This window comes from Schistocerca gregaria, chromosome 4 (genome assembly GCF_023897955.1).
Source record: "Schistocerca gregaria isolate iqSchGreg1 chromosome 4, iqSchGreg1.2, whole genome shotgun sequence".
NCBI lineage: Eukaryota > Metazoa > Arthropoda > Insecta > Orthoptera > Acrididae > Schistocerca > Schistocerca gregaria.
Window position 1 is genome coordinate 537,605,587 of NC_064923.1, and position 25,549 is coordinate 537,631,135.

The following is a 25,549-nucleotide window of genomic DNA, read 5'->3' on the forward strand; positions in this document are numbered from 1 at the left end:
TGCCTCAAACGTACTTTAAAAATCATGATCCCATAACAAATGCATCATTCAAAGCTCTCATAGTATCACAATGGTTCCAAATAATATGAAGGGTTCACACAGCACAGACAAAATACAATTTCATAAGTGTAAAGTTATCCAGCTGCGTAATTTCGTAAACATCTGTCACTGACGTAGTAAAATAAATGTTTGTCTCTCTCAGTTAAATGATCAGATACCTGTGTAATTTATGTGTTAGAGAAATATGGTACCGATGTGTAAAGTTGTATAAGCAAATACCATATTAGCTAGGGCTCCTTGTGCTTGCCAAACACATGGTACACAAAGCAGGCGTGTACCCCCTGTAGTTGTTGTTGTTGTGGTCTTCAGTCCTGAAACTGGTTTGATGCACCTCTCCATGCTACTCTATCCTGTGCAAGCTTCTTCATCTCCCAGTACCTACTGCAACCTACATCATTCTGAATCTGCTTAGTGTAGTCATCTTGGTCTCCCTCTACGATTCTTACCCTCCACGCTGCCCTCCTATACTAAATTGGTGATCCCTTGATGCCTCAGAACATGTCCTACCGACCGATCCCTTCTTCTGGTCAAGTTGTGCCACAAACGTCTCTTCTCCCCAATCCGAATCAATACTTCCTCATTAGTTATGTGATCTACCCATCTAATCTTCAGCATTCTTCTGTAGCACCACATTTCGAAAGCTTATATTCTCTTCTTGTCCAATCTATTTATCGTCCATGATTCACTTCCATACATGGCTACACTCCATACAAATACTTTCAGAAATGTCTTCCTGACACTTGAATCTATACACAATGTTAACAAATTTCTATTCTTCAGAAACGCTTTCCTTGCCATTGCCAGTCTACATTTTATATCCTCTCTACTTCGACCATCATCAGTTATTTTGCTCCCCAAATTGCAAAACTCCTTTACTACTTTAAGTGTCTCACTTCCTAATCTAATTCCCTCAGCATCAACCGACTTTAATCGACTACATTCCATTATCCTCGTTTTGCTTTTGTTGATGGTCATCTTATATCCTCCTTTCAAGACACTATCCATTCCGTTCAACTGCTCTTCCAAGTCCTTTGCTGTCTCTGACAGAATTACAATGCCGTTACGTTACCTCACCTTTTTTTATGTCTTATCCATGGATTTTAATTCCTACTCCGAATTTTTCTTTTGTTTCCTTCACTGCTTGCTCAATATACAGATTGAATAACATTGGGGATAGACTACAGCCCTGTCTCACTCCCTTCCTAACCACTGCTTCCCATTCATGTCCCTCGGCTCTTATAACTGCCATTTGGTTTCTGTACAAATTGTAAATAGCCTTTCGCTCCCTGTATTTTACCCCTGCCACCTTCAGAATTTGAAAGAGAGTATTCCACTCAACATTGTCAAAAGCTTTCTCTAAGTGTACAAATGCTATAAATGTAGGTTTGCCCTTCCTTAATCTAGCTTCTAAGATAAGTCGTAGGGTCAATATTGCCTCACGAGTTCCAACATTTCTACGGAATAGAAAACTGATCTTCCCCGAGGTCGGCTTCTACTAGTTTTTCCATTCGTCTGTAAAGAACTCGCGTTAGTATTTTGCAGCTGTGACTTATTAAACTGAAAGTTCGGTAATTTTCACATCTGTCAACACCTGCTTTCTTTGGGATTGGAATTATTATATTCTTCTTGAAGTCTGAGGGTATTTCGCCTGTCTCATACATCTTGCTCACCAGATGGTAGAGTTTTGTTAGGACTGGCTCTCCCAACGCCGTCAGTAGTTCCAATGGAATGTTCTCTACTCCAGGGGCCTTGTTTCGACACAGGTCATTAAGTGCTCTGTCAAACTCTTCACGCAGTATCGTATCTCCCATTTTATCTTCATCTACATCCTCTTCCATTTCCATAATATTGTCCTCAAGTACATCGCCCTTGTATAGACCCTCTATATACTCCTTCCACCTTTCTGCTTTCCCTTCTTTGGTTAGAACTGGGTTTCCATCTGAGCTCTTAATATTCATACAAGTGGTCCTCTTTTCTCCAAAGGTCTCTTTAATTTTCCTTCAGGCAGTATCTATCTTACCCCTAGTGATTTAAGCCTCTACATCCCTACATTTGTCCTCTAGCCATACCTGCTTAGCCATTTTGCACTTGCTGTCGATGTCATTTTTGAGACGTTTGTATTCCTTTTTGCCTGCTTCATTTACTGCATTTTAATATTTTCTCCTTTCATAAATTAAATTCAATATTTCTTCTGTTACCCAAGGATTTCTACTAGCACTCGTCTTTTTACCTACTTGATCCTGTGCTGCCTTCACTACTTCATGCCTCAAAGCTACCCATTCTTCTTCTATTGTATTTCTTTCCCCCATTCCTGTCAATTGCTCCCTTATACTCTCTTTGAAACTCCGTACAACCTCTGGTTCTTTTAGTTTATCCAGGTCCCATCTCTTTAAATTCCCAACTTTTTGCTGTTTCTTCAGTTTTAATCTACAGGTCATAACCAACAGATTGTGGTCAGAGTCCACATCTGCCCCTGGAAATGTCTTACAATTTAAAACCTGATGCCTAAATCTCTGTCGTACCATTATATAATCTATCTGAAACCTGTCAGTATCTCCAGGCTTCTTCCATGTAAACAGCCTTCTTTTATGATTCTTGAACCAAGTGTTACCTACGATTAAGTTGTGCTCTGTGCAAAATTCTACGAGGCGGCTTCCTCTTTCATTTCTTTGCCCCATTCCATATTCACCTACTACGTTTCCTTCTCTCCCTTTTCCTGTTACCGAATTCCAGTTACCCATGACTATTAAGTTTTCGTCACCCTTCACTATATACATTTCTTCAATTTCCTCGTCATCTGCAGAGCTAGTTGGCATATAAACTTGTGCTACTGTAGCAGGTGTGTGCTTCGTATCTATTTTGGCCACAATAATGCGTTCACTATGCTGTTTGTAGTAACTTACCAGCATTCCTATTTTCCTATTCTTTATTAATCCTACTCCTGCATTACCCCTATTTGATTTTGTGTTTATAACCCTGTAGTCACCTGACCAGAAGTCTTGTTCCTCCTGCCACCGAACTTCACTAATTCCCACTATATCTAACTTTAACCTATCCATTTCCCTTTTTAAATTTTCTAACCTACCTGCCCGATTAAGAGATCTGACATTCCACGCTCCGACCCGTAGAACGCCAGTTATCTTTCCTCTGATAACGACATCCTCTTCAGTAGTCCCCGCCCAGAGATCCGGAATATTTTACCCAAGAGGATGCCATCATCATTTAATCATACAGTAAAGTTGCATGCCCTCGTGAAAAATTACGGCTGTAGTTTCCCCTTGCTTTCAGCCGTTCGCAGTACCAGCACAGCAAAGCTGTTTTGGTTATTGTTACAAGGCCAGATCAGTCAATCATCCAGACTGTTGCCTCTGCAACTACTGAAAAGGCTGCTGCCCCTCTTGAGGAACCACACGTTTGTCTGGCCTCCCAACAGATACCCCTCCATTGTGGTTGCACCTACGGTACGGCTATCTGTATCGCTGAGGCACGCAAGCCTCCCCACCAACGGCAAGGTCCACGGTTCATGGGGGGGGGGGGGGGGACCCCCCTGAGGATTAATGTAATTACAGCAATGTTATGAAATGTATCAAGGAAAACCATTGTATTATTGTACTTCAAACATATTTTTAAAAATAAATGTTTTAAGTACAAAATTAATCACTCAAATACGTGTACTGTAGCGCTAAACTGTGCGTCTTGTTGTAAGATAATTCTGTGGAAGTGTCGTTATCGTCCTCCGAAAGCTAAGTTCTGCAGAAGTCAATGTACTTACCTCATGATAAACAAAAGTGAAATGCTTTGCGTATAAATATCTTAGTTATACGCTTATTGGCATGATGAAGTACTGTACTGTAACGTCTTGTTGTGCTACGATAAAGGCTGTCTCATTGTAGCTATACCACAAAGTTACTACGAAAACATGTTTTCCTTTCCAGAAGAATTCAGAAAAACTGTACAGATATAAAACAGATACACAGCAAAAGCACAATGTAAATTGTGTCACTCATTAGTAGCGTCTTGATATAATCGTGTAGATATCAAAGAAACCAAATGCTAAGTCATCTTTAATCTCACAGAAAGTACTTCAAATAAAGAATGTCTTTTCAACTAAACCAAAATGTTGCATTAAAATCTCATTAACAGTATATATTCTAAGTATGTAAGCCTTATAGTCGTTACGTAATCGTGCAACTAACAAGCAAGAATGTACAAATAACAACACTGTGTCGTCTGTTCACTATAACAATGCTTTCGTAATTTCTGTTTAAAAATGTTCCCTAGGTTCTAGACTGGATAGTTAACTTCAAAACATTGTTGCATGTTAAGAATTTCTTAAGTCTGACAAAGCATACTAGTAATGTAAAGTGAAAAGTTATGTGGCAAAGACAAAGTTAAAAATGAATTATCTTTCAATAAACGGTTTTACATGTGAAATGTAGTACAATCCTTTACTCTTCCTAGTGCTCAGAGTTAACTTGAACACAATTATCATGCGGTATCCGTCGGTAAGGAATAGTGGAATTTTTCTCAAGGTTAGCGTCTATGTTATTTTTCTCTGGGCCAGCCGGCGCAAGCGGCTGCCTGCGGTGCGAGTCATTGTCGGCCTCTTTGCTGGCGCGCGCCGTTATTGGGATTAGGAGACCTAACTTCTACAAATTCACCTTGACGAGAAGGCCCTGCCCTGTTTGAGGCTCGCCAGTTCTGATGGAATTCAGGTCTGTCGTTTTGTCGGTAGTTTACATAGTTTCTTTCTTGTCAGTCATGTGGTGGAGAATTTATCCCTGAATCGTAACTGGGCGCTGGACCGTTGCGTCTTAAGTTAGTCTGTCTCCCTAGATAATAATTGTTTTCGTTCCCATATTGTCTGTTTCTATAGTTATCTCTATCATATTCATTACTACGGAAATGCGATCTTTCTCTGTAACTAAACTCCTGGAAATTGAAATAAGAACACCGTGAATTCATTGTCATAGGAAGGGGAAACTTTATTGACACATTCCTGGGGTCAGATACATCACATGATCACACTGACAGAACCAGAGGCACATAGACACAGGCAACAGAGCATGCACAATGTCGGCACTAGTACAGTGTATATCCACCTTTCGTAGCAATGCAGGCTGCTATTCTCCCATGGAGACGATCGTAGAGATGCTGGATGTAGTCCTGTGGAACGGCTTGCCATGCCATTTCCACCTGGCGCCTCAGTTGGACCAGCGTTCGTTCTGGACGTGTAGACCGCGTGAGACGACGCTTCATCCAGTCCCAAACATGCTCAATGGGGGACAGATCCGGAGATCTTGCTGGCCAGGGTAGTTGACTTACACCTTCTAGAGCACGTTGGGTGGCACGGGATACATGAGGACGTGCATTGTCCTGTTGGAACAGCAAGTTCCCTTGCCGGTCTAGGAATGGTAGAACGATGGGTTCGATGACGGTTTGGATGTACCGTGCCAGAGGTGTACGGCCAGTGTAGGAGATCGCTCCCCACACCATGATGCCGGGTGTTGGCCCTGTGTGCCTCGGTCGTATGCAGTCCTGATTGTGGCGCTCACCTGCACGGCGCCAAACACGCATACGACCATCATTGGCACCAAGGCAGAAGCGACTCTCATCGCTGAAGACGACACGTCTCCATTCGTCCCTCCATTCACGCCTGTCGCGACACCACTGGAGGCGGGCTGCACGATGTTGGGGCGTGAGCGGAAGACGGCCTAACGGTGTGCGAGACCGTAGCCCAGCTTCATGGAGACGGTTGCGAATGGTCCTCGCCGATACCCCAGGAGCAACAGTGTCCCTAATTTGCTGGGAAGTGGCGGTGCGGTCCCCTACGGAACTGCGTAGGATCCTATGGTCTTGGCGTGCATCCGTGCGTCGCTGCGGTCCGGTCCCAGGTCGACGGGCACGTGCACCTACCGCTGTGCCGTGCGTGTGATCATTGCTTGTACAGCCCTCTCGCAGTGTCCGGAGCAAGTATGGTGGGTCTGCCACACCGGTGTCAATGTGTTCTTTTTTCCATTTCCAGGAGTGTATTATTACTCTGCCAGTGGTTGTCATATGGGTGGTGTCTGTTTAGGTCACGATTTGCGTTATAAGAATAGACTTGTCGCGACCTGTTATTGTTTCTATCGTCACGGGATTGTGACGGATGTGACCTGTAGTGGTGTTTTCATGTTTTCGTATCCGGCTACGGTCTGTGTCAATTTCTAATTCTTGTAAGAATCCCTGAAAAACTTCAATGTCATCTTTGCAACGTCCTGCCAAAATAATATTCCTTAAATGTTCCGGCAATTTCATTAAGCAAATGCGGATGAGTTCTGAAGGGCTGTATGGGTTTGAAAGATATTGATTCTTATGCAACATGTCTTCAAAATATTTCACAAGACTAGAAATTCAAATTTTTCGAAATTATTCACCATAATGATGCTATGTTTTACTCGGTCTTGTGTAGCTTGAGACCAATATGCTGAGAGGAAGGCATGATAAAATTCTCTTTCACTGTGACAATCGTGAATGACCGATCGCATTCTTACAGCTGGTTCATTCTCTAAGTATCTACACAAAAATTCTAATCTGTGCTCCAATGACCAGTTAGGAGGAATTGATGGAGCCACGCTCTTCCCGTGTTGGAGCGCGAGTGTCCTCTGAAATACATAAATCTTGTATTACCTGTGTCAGCTGATCTTATACTTCCCGGATTTCTCTTTGGTGTTGCGTATTAATTTGATTCTGATTTGGTTGGAATTTCCTAATTTGTTCGCACTCTTTGGTGTCATTCAGATCATCATCTACCTTTGCAGATAAGTTAATGAACTGATCCGAAAGTTCGGCTACTTTCTCCGATAGTGTACTTATTTCATCAGTGTGTTTTTCTGGACCAAATTTCAGAGTGTCCATTTGTGTTGAAATCGTATCTACTGTGTCCTTTAAGTGTTGCTGAGTTTTTGCAAGTTGCGTAACCGAATCGGTAGATGCAACTGAGTAATTTCTGGTTGCAAGGTCTCATGATTTTCATGAACAGAAGTTTGCAGTTCTTTTATGGCTGATTCGTGATTCTGAAATGTGTTTTCATGCCGCCTAAAAATAGGTTGAAAATGCTCACAAATTTGTGTTTTTACGTCATTACAGATGGCTCTGAGTACTATGGGACTTGACAGCAGTGGTCATCAGTCCCCCTAGAAATTAGAACTACTTAAACCTAACTAACCTAAGGACATGACACACATCCATGCCCGAGGCAGGATTCGAACATGCGACCGTAACTATCACATGGTTCCGGACTGCGCGCCTAGAACCGCGAGACACCGCGGCCGGCCGTCATTACAGACTTTTTGACAATTCGATTCGATTTTATGCAACTCAGTAGTTAAATTTTCACATGTTTGTTCAAGCGTATGTTCCACAGAGTCTAACTTTAGAAGCTTTTGTTCCATTGTGTTTAACTTTTGAAGATTTTGTTCCATTGCGTCTAACTTTTGAAGATTTTGTCCCATTTGTTTCTGATTTTGTTCAAGCGTTGTGTCTAACTTTTGGAGATTTTGTTCCATTGTGTCTAACTTTTGAAGCTTTTGTCCCATTTGTTGCATTAATTGTAATAACAATGCACTGGTGTCTGAAACCTGTTCCTCAGTGCTTTTTGGCAATGCATTTGAACCGGGAATATTCGCGGTTTGAAAAACAGAAAATGTGTCTTGACTTATTTGAGGAAACGGTGAGGACGCAAAACCTGAATGTACAGTATTTGCTACATTGTGTCCTGTCATTTCGGAATCCTGAGGCGAGCTGTTGCCGACCGTTCGATCGATAATGCTTCCCTGTTCACTAATTGTTTCATTGCCTACACCATTATTTGCAGCCTGTTCCATTTTCCTATGCACAATTACCAAATTACTACTTTGAACATTAGTTAATTCATTACATGGTGGCGCTAACACACTGCTTTCGTCTTCACTGTCATTTCGCAGTTTACTTTGGAGCCTAGTATTACGTTTTTCACACGCCATTATTGTCACAATATTTCACACGATAACACAGAAAAGCACAATTTGAAGAGCAAAAATAAGAGAACACATTGACGTAGCACTGAAAATAATATCTAGTTATTTGCAAGCGCAGCTGTGAAATACTTGGTGCAAACCTACATGCATGCCACAACAGTTTTACTGTACAACAATGAAAAACTACGACTACAGAGGAAATTCTCTCTACAATTACGCGCTAGCAATAAACAAAGGCTACGCTAACTACACAAACTACAAGAAAAAATCAGAAGATTCCAGTGACGTATCCTCGGCTAAGGGTCGACATTTGAAACGTCCCCTTAGAAAAATTATACATGGTTGTGCTTAACCTGACACCCAATATTTTTAGTGCAACGCAATCTGACTTTCAATAATCCCTACAAAAGAATGGCCCTGACTAACATTAACCTATACCTTTCACAAATCACTTACCTTACCAAAAATCTTCGTTACTCGAACTACTGAAGGCACTAACTACTGATAGGCATAGTTAGCAAATGAAGGATTTTGATAAAGAAAAAACAATGTATTTACCTTAATAGTCATAATATATATAAATATCAGTTCATGACATCCATTGTTACAAATTTCAAAACTCCGCCATCTCTCTCCCCACGTCCACCACTGCTGGCGGCTCACCTCCAACTGCGCAACGCTACGCGCTGTTAGCATCCAGCTACCGCTGCCCAACACTACAAGGGCAGACAACAATGCAAAGCAGCCACAGACTGCACATGGGACAGCCAGTGATTTTCATACAGAGAGCTACGTGGCGGCGGCGTTACCTATAAAAAAAAACCTAAACAGCCTACTTACAACTGCACGCAACATCCTGCGGTTAGCATAGGTACTAGCGTCAGTCGTGTGCTGCCTTAGCACACTGACGTACCATATTGATTTCTGCGATTGTTGCATGCGTAATTGCTTGACTGTTGGCATTGACAAATCTACAAAAATGCCGCTGCTCTCGGTCGTTAAATGAAGGATCTGCATTGTCCAGCGGTGAGAGGTAAATCTATAAATTCGTTATTCTCGGCACATTCTTGACACTGGGGATTTTGGAACACTGAATTCCTTAACGATGTGGACTGCAACATGCGTATAATTTCTTAACGATTTCCCAAGTGTACTGCGACATGCGTATAATTTGAATCACCTGGGTAACTTATAACTTGTGTAAGCGTTACTACTGCGATCTTATATTAGAACAAATAAGTCCTCGGTCACAACCCATGTTCACTCAGGTACGAACAGCCCTTAGCGGCTCGCCATCGTATCTTATTTACAACTTTTCATGACGTCGCCTTTCCGGCTTGGATTTTTTTAGAATGTGACTTGTAAGTACTACATCTCTTTCCAGTCAGTGCACACGTTAGTTTCTTAATGTCTTATACAGGGTGTTACAAAAAGGTACAGCCAAACTTTCAGAAAACATTCCTCACACACAAATAAAGAAAAGATGTTATGTGGACATGTGTCCGGAACCGCTTAATTTCTATGTTACAACTCATTTTGGTTTCGTCAGTATGTACTGTACTTCCTCGATTCACCTCCAGTTAACCCAATTGAAGGAAGGTAATGTTGACTTCGGTGCTTGTGTTGACATGTGACCCATTGCTCTACAATACTAGCATCAAGCAGATCTGTACGAAACATCAACAGGTTAGTGTTAATCAGGAACGTGGTTTTGCAGTCAGTGCAATGTTTACAAATGCAGAGTTGGCAGATGCCCATTTGATGTATGGATTAGCACGGGGAAATAGCTGTGGCGCGGGACGTTTATATCGAGACAGATTTCCAGAACGAAGGTGTCCCGACAGGAAGACGTTCGAAGCAATTGATCGGCGTCTTAGGGAGCACGGAATATTCCAGCCTATGACTCGCGACTGGGGAAGACCTAGAACGACGAGGACACCTGCAATGGACGAGGCTGTTCTTCGTACAGTTGACGATAACCCTAATGTCAGCGTCAGAGAAGTTGCTGCTGTACAAGGTAACGTTGACCACGTGACTGTATGGAGAGTGCTACGTGAGAACCAGTTGCTTCCGTACCATGTACAGCGTGCAGGCACTATCAGCCGCTGATTGGCGTCCACAGGTACACTTCTGCGAATGGTTCATCCAACAAAGTGTCAATCCCCATTTCAGTGCAAATGCTCTCTTTACGGATGACGCTTCATTCCAACGTGATCAAACTGTAAATTTTCACAATCAACATGTGTGGGCTGACAAGAATTCGCACGCAATTGTGCAATCACGTCATCAACACAGATTCCCTGTGAACGTTTGGGCAGGCACTGTTGGTGACGTCTTGATTGGGCCCCATGTTCTTCCACTTACGCTCAATAGAGCACGTTATCATGATTTCATACGGGATACTCTACCTGTGCTGCTAGAACATGTGCCTTTACAAGTACGACACAACATGCGGTTCATGCACGATGGAGCTCCTGCACATATCAGTCCTAGTGTTCGTACGCTTCTCAACAACAGATTCGGTGACCGACGGATTGGTAGAGGCGGACCAATTCTATGGCCTCCACGCTCTCCTGACCTCAAGCACCTTGACTTTCATTTATGGGGGCATTTGAAAGCTCCTGTCTATGCAACCCCGGTACCAAATGTAGAGACTCTTCAAGCTCGTATTGTGGACGGCTGTGATACAATACGCCATTCTCCAGGGCTGCAACAGCGCATCAGGGATTGCATGCGACGGAAGGTGAATGCATGTATAGCTCCTGTCTACGCAACCCCGGTACCAAATGTAGAGACTCTTCGTGCTCGTAATGTGGACGGCTGTGATACATTACGCCATTCTCCAAGGCTGCAACAGCGCATCAGGGATTGCATGCGACGGAAGGAGGATGCATGTATCCTCGCTAATGGAGGACGTTTTGAACATTTCCTGTAACAAAGTGTTTGAAGTGTTAGAAGTCACGCTGGTACGTTCTGTTGCTGTGTGTTTCCATTCCATGATTAATGTGATTTGATGAGAAGTAATAAAATGAGCTCTAACATGGAAAGTAAGCGTTTCCGGACACATGTCCACATAAGATATTTTCTTTCTTAGTGTGTGAGGAATGTTTCCTGAACGTCTGACCGTACCTTTTTGTAACACCCTGTATACCTATTATGTTTTAGAACAGTTAGTATAGTTCTGAAGACGACGCTCATAGCAGAGTCGAAACCTGGTCAGTTTAGACTTAATATTTGTGACCGAGGGCTTATTTGTTCTAATGTAATTCTGACACGGTAAATGAAGCTTAGCAGCTATGTTCAAAAAACTACCGCCATCTGTTTTATCGGTATCCCGTGAATTTTGTCGCCCTATCGCAAATGATTCGCGGGAGCAGCGACAGTCCTAATGGTTTCCATCAGTGTTCGCTTCCCACCAGGGATTAGCCGAGCGGTCTAAAGCGCTGCAGTCATGGACTGTGCGGCTGCTCCCGGCGGAGGTTCGAGTCCTCCCTCGGACATGGCTGTTTGTGTTTGTCCTTAGGATAATTTAGGTTAAGTAGTGTGTAAGCTTAGGGACTTATGACCCTAGCACTTGACTCCCATACGATTTCACACACATATGAACATTTGAAGTATTCACTGGCTGAATCACAGTTCCGAGTGTTGACCTTTCCTCGATGTCGCCAGAGGCCTCATGAGTGAGGAGACGACTAGGGTTTGGTCCCTGCAGTAAATCATCGCAGTCGCAGCTGGAGCCGCGCCAGTGACTGGCGCCCGTTTTATGTGCGAGAAAACATAAAAGCGTGGAACGAGCTACAGTGGAGCAGAACGCCGCGCCACGCAATGCTGCTGCCCGCTGCTAGCTGCCCGGGCCACCGCCGGCGTAGCCGGAAGGACCGACAGTGCAGGCCAGGGGTGAGGCGAGCGGGCTTCCGCGCCGCGCCGCGCCGCGCAGGGGCTGGGCGCAATTCCATTTGCGCGCCTGCACAGCGGCAGTAAACCGACCGTGCCGTCCCTCTGTGTCTGTCTGCGTGTGCGTGACACTGTGCAGGCGCGCCGGCGTGTGCGTGCGCCGGGCCATGCGTCCGCCGCCGCTCTGCCATCAAAGGCGAACAGCCGCGCCTCGCCCTGGACACTGGCGGGCCGCAGCCACACCGCCCTGCCTTCTGGAGTACCTCGCGGAACACCCAAGATGTCGTACGGTCCACGGCAACTAGCAGGATGAGACCCCTAAAAATTAAATTCGAACGAAATTATGATCAAAAATGTTACATATATCTAAACTTTACGAACGTCTACTAGATGCCGATGACATTGTAATTCTGTCAGAGACAGCAAAGGACCTGGAAGAGCAGCTGAACGGAATGGACAGTGTCTTGAAAGGAGGATATAAGATGAACATCAACAGGAGCAAAGCGAGGATAATGGAATGTAGTCGAATTAAATCGAGTGATGCTGCGGGAATTAGATTAGGAAATTAGATACTTAAAGTAGTAAAGGAGTTTTGCTATTTGGGGAGCAAAATAACTGATGATGTTCGAAGTAGAGAGGATATAAAATGTAGACTGGCAATGGCATGGAAAGCGTTCCTGAAGAAGAGAAATTTGTTAACATCCAGTATAAATTTAAGTGTCAGGAAGTCGTTTCTGAAAGTATTTGTGTAGAGTGTAGTCATGTATGGAAGTGAAACGTGGACAATAAATAGTTTGGACAAGAACAGTATAGAAGCTTTCAAAATGTGATGCAACAGAAGAATGCAGAAGATTAGATGGGTAGATCACATAACTAATGAGGAGATATTGAACAGAATTGGAGAGAAGAGAAATTTGTGGCACAACTTGACTAGAAGAAGGGATCGGTTGGTAGGGGATATTCTGAGGCATCAAGGAATCACCAATTTAGTATTATAGGGTAACGTGGAGGGTACAACTCGTAGAAGGAGACCAAGAGATGAATACACTAAACAGATTCAGAAGGATGTAGGTTGCAGTTGGTACTGGGAGATGAAGAAACTTGCACAGGATAGAGTAGCATCGAGAGCTGCATCAAACCAGTCCCTGGACTGAAGACTACAACAACAACAACAACTAGACAATTTTCGTAAGTGGATACAATCGGCCGAAAAGTGCAGACGGGAGGAAAAGGAGTAGATAAAGTCATTTCGACACACAGCCGATAATATGTTCGAAGGGAGTTAGGCAATTTGAAGGTTGAGTTACCTTTAACAGTGCAGGGTGAAATCGGGAGGTTACCAGGATCAGGTAAACCACATGTAAGGAGTAGGTTCCGTTAACTGACATCATTTAGCCTTTTGACGAAATTTATTTTCACGGTAACATTAGCCGCCCCCCCCCCCCCCCTTAAGAATAGCAGATATGAAAATTCCAGTTTATTTATTTATTTATTTATTTATTTATTTAACCTGGCAAGATTAGGGCCATCAGGCCCTCTCTTACATCTAACCAGGCATTCTACTTATTTTACAGTCATATGTTTCAGTAGGCATGTTTAACTACATCTAATACAAAAAGTGAGATAAACAATTAGAAAGGTACACCTCGAAAAATACATTATTGAAGAGAAAGATTTAAGATAGGAGTGCTGGCAGCAGGGAGTATGAGGGAGACTCATGGTGAAGCGAGGAGAAGAATAGAGAGACATGATGAAACATAATTAAGGAAAATATAAAGGAAAAGGAGACTGCGTGTCTAATAGAGATAGATGAAGAGGAAGGCATCTCAGGAGCAAGATAGGAGACACTAGCTTTGCTATTTGACAGATGAGAGGATTTGCCTTGCACATTAATTTTGTGGAGAATTTTATGCGGATGATAGTAGGAAATGTTTCAACTTCTTCTTAAAAGCAACAGGAGATTGAATTTTCCTCAAGGTAAGGGGCAGTTTGTTCCAGAGGCGGACAGCGGCAACTGAGAAGGAGTTTAACTTGTCATGTTAAATTTACACTCTTGAAAAGCATTCAAAATGGTAAATAACACAATAACACTTTTAAAGGTCTTCAAGAAGATTGTGCTTTAACAATGGACGCCTTTAAAAAAATCAATTTTTTAAAATAAGTTAAATAAACCAGCCAACAATTAAAACAGAGCACTAGTTAAATTTCTACAAGCGATCTCAAAACCGAGTTATTAGACAGGCCCGTAAAGGATGAATTTTAAGTAGTTGATAAGACATAACAGTTTGCCTTTAGTGCTTACCCAAAGGGTTTATGTCAAACAATTTAAAATAAAACTTAATACTGGCTTGCAGTACGTATTAAGCAGAACAAGATCCATTCGGCCTTTCGCGGATGATGCTGAAGTATACAGAGAAGTTGCAGCATTAGAAAATTGCAGCGACGTGCAGAAGATCTGCAGCCGATAGGCACTTGGTACAGGGAGTGTCAACTGACCCTTACCATAGAGAAATGTAATATATTGCGAATACATAGCAAGAAAGATCCTTTATTGTATGATTATGTGATAGCTGAAGAAACACTGGAAGCAGTTACTTCTGTAAAATATCTGGGAGTATGCGTACGGAACGATTTGAAGTGGAATGTTCATATAAAATCAATTGTTGGTAAGGCGGGTACCAGGTTGAGATTCATTGGGATCCACACCAGACCGGGTTGACGGAGGAGATAGAGAAGATCCAAAGAAGAGCGGCGCGTTCCGTCACAGGGTTATTTGGTAAGACTGATAGCGTTACGGAGATGTTTAGCAAACTCAAGTGGCAGACTCTGCAAGAGAGGCGCTTTGCATCGCGGTGTAGCTTTCTATCCAGGTTTAGAGAGGGTGCGTTTCTAGATGATGTATCGCATCTATTGCTTCTCCCTACTTATACCTCCCGAGGAGATCACGAATATAAAATTAGAGGGATTCGACCGCGCAAGGAGGCTTTCCGGCAGTCGTTCTTCCCGCGAACCATACGCGAGTGGAACAGGAGAGGGAGGTAATGACAGTGGCACGTAAAGTGCCCTCCGCCACACAACGTTGGGTGGCTTTCGGAGTATAAATGTAGATGTAGAATAACACTTAGGAAAAATTCCCTGTGCGAAACCAATTAATCAAAGGTTTTTTGGCCAACAGCAAAATTTCAACGGCAGTGCAAGTGAGATAATACAAAGCACTCAACTTGAGCATAGACAGTCAAGACTCGCGACTGCACACAAACAGCAAGCTGCTCAAGGAAATAGTACAGAGCTGTCCACACAGCCACAAACAAGCCAGGCCCAGGGTGCAAATGTTCAAATGTATGTGTGAATTAGTACGGGACCAAACTGCTAAGGTCATCAGTCCCTAGAATTACACACTACTTAAACTAGCTTAAACTAACTTATCCTACGATCACACACATCTATGCTGCCCGAGGAAGGACTCGAACCTCCAGCGTGAGGGGCCGCGCAATCCGTGACATGGCGCCATGACCGCGCGGCCACACCGCACGGCACCAGGCGACAAGAAGCAACGGACGCGGAAGGCTTTCCCAGCAGCTTAGTTGGCGCTGTCAACGAACACCGAACATTAATGTCTCAGTGAATTACACTACACCTGAAAGTTACTGTTTAGCTACGATTGCACTTGTAGCACCGTTACAATAGGGTCAAACGCTCCAGAAAATAAGACTCTCTGAAAACTTAAGGTTTTAAAGAGAACTAGTAAAAAAGAGCTGTAAATTCGTCAAGGATGGAATATAAATGACAACTCGATAAGGTCTTACGGTTAGCTTTAGGTCATAACGCATAAAACTTAACGGGCAAGATAATAATAATAATAATAATAATAATAATAATAATAATAATAATAATAATAATTCGGAAAGCATACCAGCTTTTAAAACGCAGTGAAAAGAAATATTAGATTTCACAACGAATTTTGTATCTCCCACAAAACCATTTAAATGCAAATGCGAAGTTTTAAGAACTAGATAATTCATAGGGCCCTCATATAATTTTGCACAAATTGCCGTAACAGCATTAATCATGGCAAGTCATTAGAAAGAAGCCTGGCCAGGAGATTAATACAAGTCATTAAAAAAAAACACGCAGAGCATGCAAGGAAATAAATTTTCCCAGAACGACACAGATTCAAATAACAATGTACATGACGACTCAATGAATATCAGCACGAAAATCTGGTCAAACAGCTTGCTGAGAAGGAAATCGGTGTACAGAGCTGAACAACCAGATACGAACGGCATAGGCGATCTGCACTGCGTCGTTCACTCTTCTTCGCCTGGACTGGGTACTGGGTAGAAGGTAGAAAGCCGCTGTCCCCAGCTCCACATTGCGTGAGAACAACACGTAAACTGGTGCACTGCGCTGTTCGAAGGCCTCTCGACGCCACTCTGGGTAAAGCCTGACCGGGGGAGCGGTAACCGCACATGGGAGTAATAAACGCCAGCTGGTGAGACGCCGGCTACAAGCTATCCATAGGGGAAATGACCGCCATGGCTCAACCTCCCCTATTCAGGCCAAAAGCCACTCCCCTTTTTTTCTCTCTTTCTCTCTCTTTCCTTTTTTTTTTTTTTTTGGGTATACAAAAATGGAAACTACTCACTCAGCTAGTTTTTTATTTGGCTCACAAGTACCTTCATCATTTTGCCAGCCACAAGGTTGCACACTAGCAGATTAATGAAAGATCTTAACAGTAGCACAGGATCCCACAAATGTAAGAGCAAGCCTCCAAATAATAACAGTACCCTGACTACAACCTATGATAAAATTTCGAATAAAACCTTTTCCCCAACCTGGCTGCAAGAGGGTCTCATTCCCTAATTAAACTGTCTCTCTTGACGGCCATGGGCTAGATCGACACATTTCCCTGTTTTCTTTAATGAGACAAGGCGTTAATTTGCTGTGGTAACAGATACATTACACTCCACAAATTAACCAGGGAAAGAATCAAGAGACTAAGAGGACATCAAAGCAGAAGGAACTGCTGTAGTAGCTTCATGCTGTGCTGCATTAAAGGTAGCCATAATCCAAGGAATGGAAGTGTCACATGTGATCTGATTCTTAGCATGGTAATTAAAGTGGTCTTAAGATTACGATTAACCTTCTCAGAAAAGGTAGTCTGAGGGTAATAGAGAATGGTCGCAACGTGCTGAATGGCTTTACCAAAACAAAACTGCTTAAATTCTTGTGTCACGAAGGTGGGATCACTGTCATACACAAGCGCCTTTGGCGGCCAGAACCAGGAAAATACTTAAGTTAAATGACGAATTGTTATCGAGACGTCAACCTCTCTACTTGGCAAAGGAACTCAGAACGAGAAAAAGCAACAACAGCAATTAATACATAACCGTTCCCAGCTCTTGTTAAAGGCAGGGAACTCACATAACCATTAAGTACTTCATCCATAGGGCTTCGCTCCAGTTCGGAATGCAATAAGCCTTTACGTGAGTTGGGACTGGATTTCGCCATTTTGCAAGATTAACACTCCTGAACCAACCTGCGAGTATCCTTATACAAGAATGGCCGTTTAAGATGAGTACAGACATTAGCAAGGCCCAGATATCCACCTAATAAGGAATTGTGAAAATAACAAAATACAAATTTCAAGAGTTCAACAGGTAAACAAATCTTGGACTTGAATAATTTCCCAACTTGTTGTTAGTCTCTAGGTCAATTTTTTTGTGGTCAAGATGAAATTTAAACTTTGCGGTAGCGAACAGAGTAGTCAAGCCTAACACTCACACACTACCAATCTTTACCAGGCAAGGGCAACAGGTCGTCTCTAAAGTGGGTCTTCCTGTGAAAGGAATACTGTCACCCTGGCATTACAAGCATCGTTCTGGAGAATGAATCTCTTTCCTAAATCAAGAATCAATAACACTGGCGGGATATTTAGAGCTGTCTTAATCGCCTCAAATGCGGCCTGGTGGCTCTCTCCCCATACAAAATCCAGTCCCTTCTTATGAAGATCGTTAAGAGGGGCAGATAGCTGAGCGAAATTAGCAAAAAACTTACAATGGAAGTTGACCATTCCGAGAAATCGGGCAACTCCCTTTTGTTCGTAGGGGGAGCGAACTGAGATTGGAAGTACGTTCTTGACTGGCTTGTCGGGCCATGAGGGAATTCACCCGGAGTCATCCCTTTAATCTGTGTCGCTTCCAAGTATACCTCCTTTTAGTTGAACTGAGTATTTCATATAAATTTCGTAAAGTTACTACCAAATTCAATTAGTCTTTCTCCTCTTTCATTACTTTTACCAAGCCCGCATACCTATGTAACAATTTATTCTATTCCTTCTCCTGCAGCCACGTTCCAAACACCAATTTTATTAGACTTTATCTCCCTTAGTATACCCTATTAACTGTTTAATACCTTCACAAACGAGTACAATCTCAATGTCTTCATCATCTGCTTGAGACAGTAACATGCCACTTGAATTATCGCTGTCGGCGTTGGTTTGCTGCCGAATCTGGTGAGAACAACAGTATCACTGACCACACTAGCTCACTCTCTCCCCTACTTTCCTGTTCCTAACGAGTCCTACTCTCAGTACACAATTTTCAAATGCTGTTGATATTTCCCTGTATTCGCCTGACCAGGAGTCCTTATCCATTTTCCATACTTCACTGACCCACTACATCTACATTGTGCCTTTGCATTTCGCTTAACCAGATTTTCTGGCTTCCCTCCCAAGGCTAGATTTCTGAAGGGTGGAAGAATGTTATCCCGTCCTCAGGTAACTCCATCAGTTTCGCATGGTCTTCTCCCGGCTGTTCTCGCCTGTGCCCGGCAGTCCGTCGCCCCCTCCCCACCCCCACTACCACCTACCACGGGGGATCGTAATGGGGGTCTGCTTCGGTGTATTTTGCCTGTGGAGAGATCATCACTTTTCCATTCACGGGCCATACATCCTGTGGATAAAAGTTGTGAGTCTTTGATGCAGTGGTTTCTGTTGCCTTCTGCATCTTCACACCATTGATCATTGTTAATTCGTCCACCTTTTAAAATCAGTTTCCCACAATAACGGTAATAGAGTGCCCTGAACCTCCGACCGCTCCTGAGCCTTTGTTTGACAAGGGCGTTGGCAGAACGAAAGTGAGTTCTTATGTCGGAAGTCTTCGTCCGCAATTGGTGATTTGAACATGTGGGTCCAAATAACGGTACGAAAACATCACTAGTAGCATGACAGTTCCAGCCTCCCCAGAATTAAACTCTTCACACACAGCAGGTTCGGCGCTTCATTGAGCTGCCTGTGCACGTGACAGCCTGTATCGTTTGAAACGGTAAAAAGTCACAGTAGATTGGATCACATCACATGCAACAAGTCTACTATCTTCAAGTACCTGTGTGCTTCACACACACACACACACACACACACACACACACACACACACACACACACACAGGAGGTACAGCTCGATGTGGCGCTGTGTGTGACCTTTTTGTGAAAAATGCGGCTCGTATAGTCCATTGCATGCAATTATCTTCCGTTTCGGAAAATGGTTGAGATGGATCTGCATATAGTGATAGCAGCAGTTTCAGTCGCGTTCGATACTGTCAGCCATTGAAAAGGAGTGCCAATAAGCCATTGAAAAGGAGTGCCAATAGTTGGCACTTGTTTTCGGTTAGTGTATCTGCACGACCACTGTTCTCACTCCGGTTTGCAAGTCTGCGTGTAGCAGGCCTCCACCAAATTCTATAGACATGTTGGAAAATCCGTGTTATAAACCAAAGAATCGGGCAACTGTATTCAAGGTGTGGTATGAGTGGGTCCAAATACGACAGCTTATTCCCCGCCATTTGTCTAGTCTGCCCATCAACTAATCATTCTAAACCGTTATCATAAACAGAGATCTCATTTCACTACCTTGACTTCCGTCAACGCCTTCTTTGCCTGCAGTGCTCCCAAGGGGCCAGCGCACTTTCTTATGGAGATATTTATGAGGTGAGCTAGTGAAAGGCTAATGCTTGTTAGAACATGTGCCAAAGTGTATAGCAGAGTCAAGTTGATGACTTAGGCGACAGCCCTAATGTATTTGATGGCCAAATTGCATGGTGAACAACGAATCACATGCATTTGTCAAGCACATCATCTGTGAGCACAGGCAGGGGCCTTCTCCTATGTGGCAGAGTTTTGACAGTATGATCTAGAACTATGGCGAGTTACTACATATGAATAGCGTGAAACAGCTTCGAGGAAATGTTGCGATTTCAAAGATGCCGATGCGCCAGTTGGTAAACAATCCTTTCCAACTCTGAACCAATTAGATCACAGGGGCTGCTACTTCCAGAAAATCGATACAGCAGATGCCTACACCCAGTTATCCGGCTACAATTAGAACAGGAACTCCGCAAATATTTGGTCATTAATTCGCTTTGCAGGTTGCACCAATAAACTGATTACCTTCCTGAATAGCCTCTTCACTCCACCATAGACACGTGTAATGTAATGCACATAAATACACGAAAGCGCCATACATTGTCTGATTGCATCCTCGGCGGGTAGTTACTCTCGGGGAGTCGCTCTCGTCCAGTTTTTGTTTCAGTCCATTTGCAGGTTATTCAGATGAAACAGTAAATTTGATATTCATTAAAAAATCAAACTTCCTGTAACAAACACCGTCAAACGTCTGTTTACTTTACAAAAGGGTTAACGTGTTAAACGGCTTCCGTTCAGCACGTTAAAACGTAAGCGAAAAAAAAAATCTAGGAAAGATTTGAGGTTATGCTTAAAGTTGCTTAGAAGTAGTTAAGTGAACTAATTATGAAGCACTTGATGAACATAAAGTGGATCATTTGCACTCCATTTAAAAAAAAAGGCTAGTTATCCAAGCGTCTTGGTATCTATTACCTCACATCGCATGAATTACGTGTCAAACAGTGACATAATTTTAGCCTGATGTGGGAGTTTAATACGCGCCATTTAAAGTAAAAGTTAGTTTTAATGCATACAAATTTTTTGAATTCATATCTCCTCATATATACACTGATGTGACGAAAGCCATGGCATACCTCCGAATATAGTGCCAGATCTCCTTTTGCCAAGCGTAGTGTAGCAACCTGACGTGGCATGGACTCAACAAGCAGTTGCAAGTCACCTGAAGAAGTATTGAGCCATGTTGCCGCTATAGCCGTCCACAGTTGCGAAAATATGCCGGTGCAGAGTTTTGTGCACAAAGTGACCTCTTGAGTATGATCCACAAATGTGCGATGGGTTTCATGTCAGGCAAATTTTAATGGCCAAATAATTCGCTCGAACTGTCCGTCTACATCTACATCTACATCTACATGATTACTCAGCAATTCACATATAAGTGCTTGGCAGAGTGTTCATCGAACCACAATCATACTATCTCCCTACCATTCCACTCCCGAACAGCGCAAGGGAAAAACGAACACCTAAACATTTCTGTTCGAGCTCTGATTTCTCTTATTTTATTTTGATGATCATTCCTACCTATGTATGTTGGGCTCAACAAAATATTTTCGCATTCGGAAGAGAAATTTCGTAAATAGATCTCACCGCGACGAAAAACGTCTTTGTTTTAATGACTTCCATCCCAACTCGCGCATCATATCTGCCACACTCTGTCCCCTATTACGTGATAATACAAAACGAGCTACCCTTTTCTGCACCCTTTCGATGTCCTTCGTCAATCCCACCTGGTAAGGATCTCACACCACGCAACAATAACTAACAGAGGACGAACGAATGTAGTGTAAACTGTCTCTTTAGTGGACTTGTTGCATCTTCTAAGTGTCCTGCCAATGAAACGCACCTTTGGCTCGCTTTCCCCACAATATTATCTATGTGGTCTTTCCAACTGAAGTTGTTCGTAATTTTAACACCCAGGTATTAGTTGAATAGACAGCCATGAGAATTGTATTATTTATCGAGTAATCGAATTCCAACGTATTTCTTTTGGAACTCACGTAGATCACCTCACACTTTTCGTTATTTAACGTCCACTGCCACCTGCCACACCATACAGCAATCTTTTCTAAATCACTTTGCAACTGATACTGGTCTTCGGATGATCTTACTAGACGGTAAATTACAGCATCATCTGCGAACAACCTAAGAGAACTGCTCAGATTGTCACCCAGGTCATTTATATAGATCTGGAACAGCAGAGGTCCCAGGACGCTTCCCTGGGGAACACCTGATATCACTTCAGTTTTACTCCATGGTTTGCCGTCTATTACTACGAATTGCGACCTTCCTGACAGGAAATCATGAATCCAGTCGCACAACTGAGACGATACCCCATAGGCCTGCAACTGGATTAGAAGTCGCTTGTGAGGAACGGTGTCAAAAGCTTTCCGACAATCTAGAAATACGGAATCAACTTGAGATCCCCTGTCGATAGCGGCCATTACGTCGTGAGAATAAAGAGCTAGCTGCGTTGCACAAGAACGATGTTTTCTGAAACCATGATGATTATGTATCAGTAGATCGTTCCCTCCGAGGTTATTCATAATGTTTGAATACAAGATATGCTCCAGAACCCTACTGCAAACCGACGTCAATGACATAGGTCTGTAGTTCGATGGTTTACTCCTACTACCCTTCTTAAACACTGGTGCGACCTGCGCAATTTTCCAATCTGCCGGTACAGATCTATCGGTGAGCGAGCGGTTGTATATGATTCCTAAGTAGGGAGCTATCGTATCAGCGTAATCTGAAAGGAACGTAATCAGTATACAATCTGGACCTGAAGACTTGCCCATATCAAGCAATTTGAGTTGCTTCGCAACCCCTAAGGTATTTACTTCTAAGAAACTTATGCTAGCAGCTGTTTGTGTTTCAAATTCTGGAATATTCCATTCGTCTTCGCTCGTGGAGGAATTTCGGAAAACTGCGTTCAATAACTCCGCTTTAGCGGCACAGTCGTCGGTAACAGTACCATCGGCACTGCGCATCGAAGGTATTCACTGCATCTTGCCGCCTGTGTACTTTACATATGACCAGAGTTTCTTCGGATTTTCTACCAAATTTCGAGACATTGTTTCGTTGTGGAACTTGTTAAAGACATCTCACAATGAAGTACGTGCCAAATTTCGTGCGTCTGCAAATTTTAGCCAACCTTCGGGATTTCGCGTTCTTCTGAACTTCGCATGCTTTTTCCGTTGCCTCTGCAACAGCCTTCGGACCTGTTTTGTGTACCATGGGGGATCAGTTCCATCTCTTACCAATTTATGTGGTATGGATTTCTCAATAGTTGTTGCTACTGTATCTTTGAATTTGAGCGACATCTCGTCTACATTTGCAAAGTAAGTTCTGAAGGAATACAGATAGTCTCTTAGGAAGGCTTCTAGTGACACATTATCCGCTTTTTTAAATAAAATTATTTTGCGTTTGTTTCTGGTGGATTTGGAAGAAACGATATTGAGCCTAGCTATAACGACCTTGTGATCACTAATCCCTGTATCAGTCATGATGCTCTTTATTAGCTCTGGATTGATTGTGGCTAAGAGGTCAAGTGCATTTTCGCAACCATTTACAATTCGCGTGGGTTCGTGGACTAACTGCTCGAAGTAATTTTCGGAGAAAGCATTTAGGATAATCTCGGAAAATGTTTTCTGCCTACCACCGGTTTTGAAAAAGTATTTTTGCCAACATATCGAGGGAAGGTTGAAGTCTCCACCAACTACAACCGTATGAGTGGGGTATTTATTTGTTACGAGACTCAAATTTTCTCTGAACAGTTCAGCAACTATATCATCGGAGTCTGGGGTTCGGTAGAAGGAGCCAATTATTAACTTAGTTCGGCTGTTAAGTATAACCTCCAGCCATACCAATTCGCATGGAGTATCTACTTCGACTTCACTACAAGATAAACCACTAATGACAGACACAAACACTCCACTACCAATTATGCCTAATCTATCTTTCCTGAACACCGTCTGAGACTTTGTAAAAATTTCTGCAGAACTTATTTCAGGCTTTAGCCAGCTTTCTGTACCTATAACGATTTCAGATTCTGTGCTTTCTATTAGCGCTTGAAGCTCAGGGACTTTCCCAGCTCAACTACAACAATTTACAACTACAATTCCGACTGTTTCTTGATCCAGGCACGTCCTGTATTTGCCATGCACCCTTTGAGATTGCAGCCCACCCTGTACTTTCTCGAGGCCTTCTAACCTAAAAAACCGCCCAGTCGCACGCCACACAGCCTCCGCTACCCGTGTAGCCGCCAGCTGAGTGTAGTGAACTCCTGACCTATTCAGCGAAACCCGAAAATCCACTACCCCATGGCGCAAGTCAAGGAATCTGCAGCCAAACTGTCTGAGCCAAACTGTCTGAGCTCCTGATTCAGACCATCCACCCGGCTCTGCACCAAAGGTCCGCAGTCGGCGCTGTCAGTGATGTAGCAGGTGGTGAACACTTCCTTCATCTCGTAAGCAAGACCGGCAGCCTTCACGATATCTGATAGCCGCTGGAATCCAGAGAGAATTTCCTCAGATCCAAAGCGACACAAGTCATTAGTGCTGACATGTGCCACCGCCTGCAGCTGGCTGCACTCTGTGCTCTCCATGGCATCCGGAAGAACCCTTTCCACATCAGGAATGACTCCACCCGGAATGCACATGGAGTGCACACTGGATTTCTTCCCCTCCTTAGCCGCCATATCCCTAAGGAACCCCATTATGCACCTAACATTGGAGCCCCCACACTCTGCGATTGCCCGGCCCTTGAAGGCTGAGAATCATCCTCTGAAACAGGGCAGGTTGCTGCATCTGGCTCAGCCAGAGACAGCACCTGAAACCGGTTTGTCAGACGCACCGGGGAGGCCTTCTGATCAGCCTCCGGGGACGTCTTTCGCTGCCTGCCACGCCTTGGAACGACCTCCCAATCAACCACAGGCGAGGGCTCAGCCCCACTGCGGGCAGAAACCGGGGTAACCATAGCGGCAGACCGATCTGGGGACAGACGGGACGATGTTGAGATCCGCGTGATATCCAAGTCCGGCTTCCCACAGTGGTGCCCATTGGCAACAGCCTCAAGCTGCACGACCGAAGTCAGCGCCACCTGCAGCTGTGAGCGAAGGGATGCCAACCCAGCCTTCATCACAACACAGTCCCTGTCCATTCTAATCACTGTTTAACAACAGTTACTGAAACACGAGTCCGTGCCTAGATAACAAAGGGAAAACACGCAAAGAATGTATGAACTAACGTGTACAAATGCCTAACGACTGCGCTACAATATGCCTGAATTTACGATTACATAAACTAAACTCGAAATTACACCTCTTATACGAAACTATGTAACAAATAAGTGAGCTAGGAGTATACGACTTGCTGCTGGCAGCTGCTTATCCAACGGCGGGAGGAAGCACACTGGCTGTGACCAAACGACACTGGCCGTTCAAAACAAAAACAGAAGGCGAATGGCTACACTAATTTACACTATTCAGGTACTAAGCGTGATACTACAACTCTGAAATGCTATAATACGCCCGCAATTTATGAATTAAACAATGTAAGTACCCAAAAACACGCAAAGAAATTAAGAATTAAACTATGTAACAAATAAGTGATCTAGAAGTATA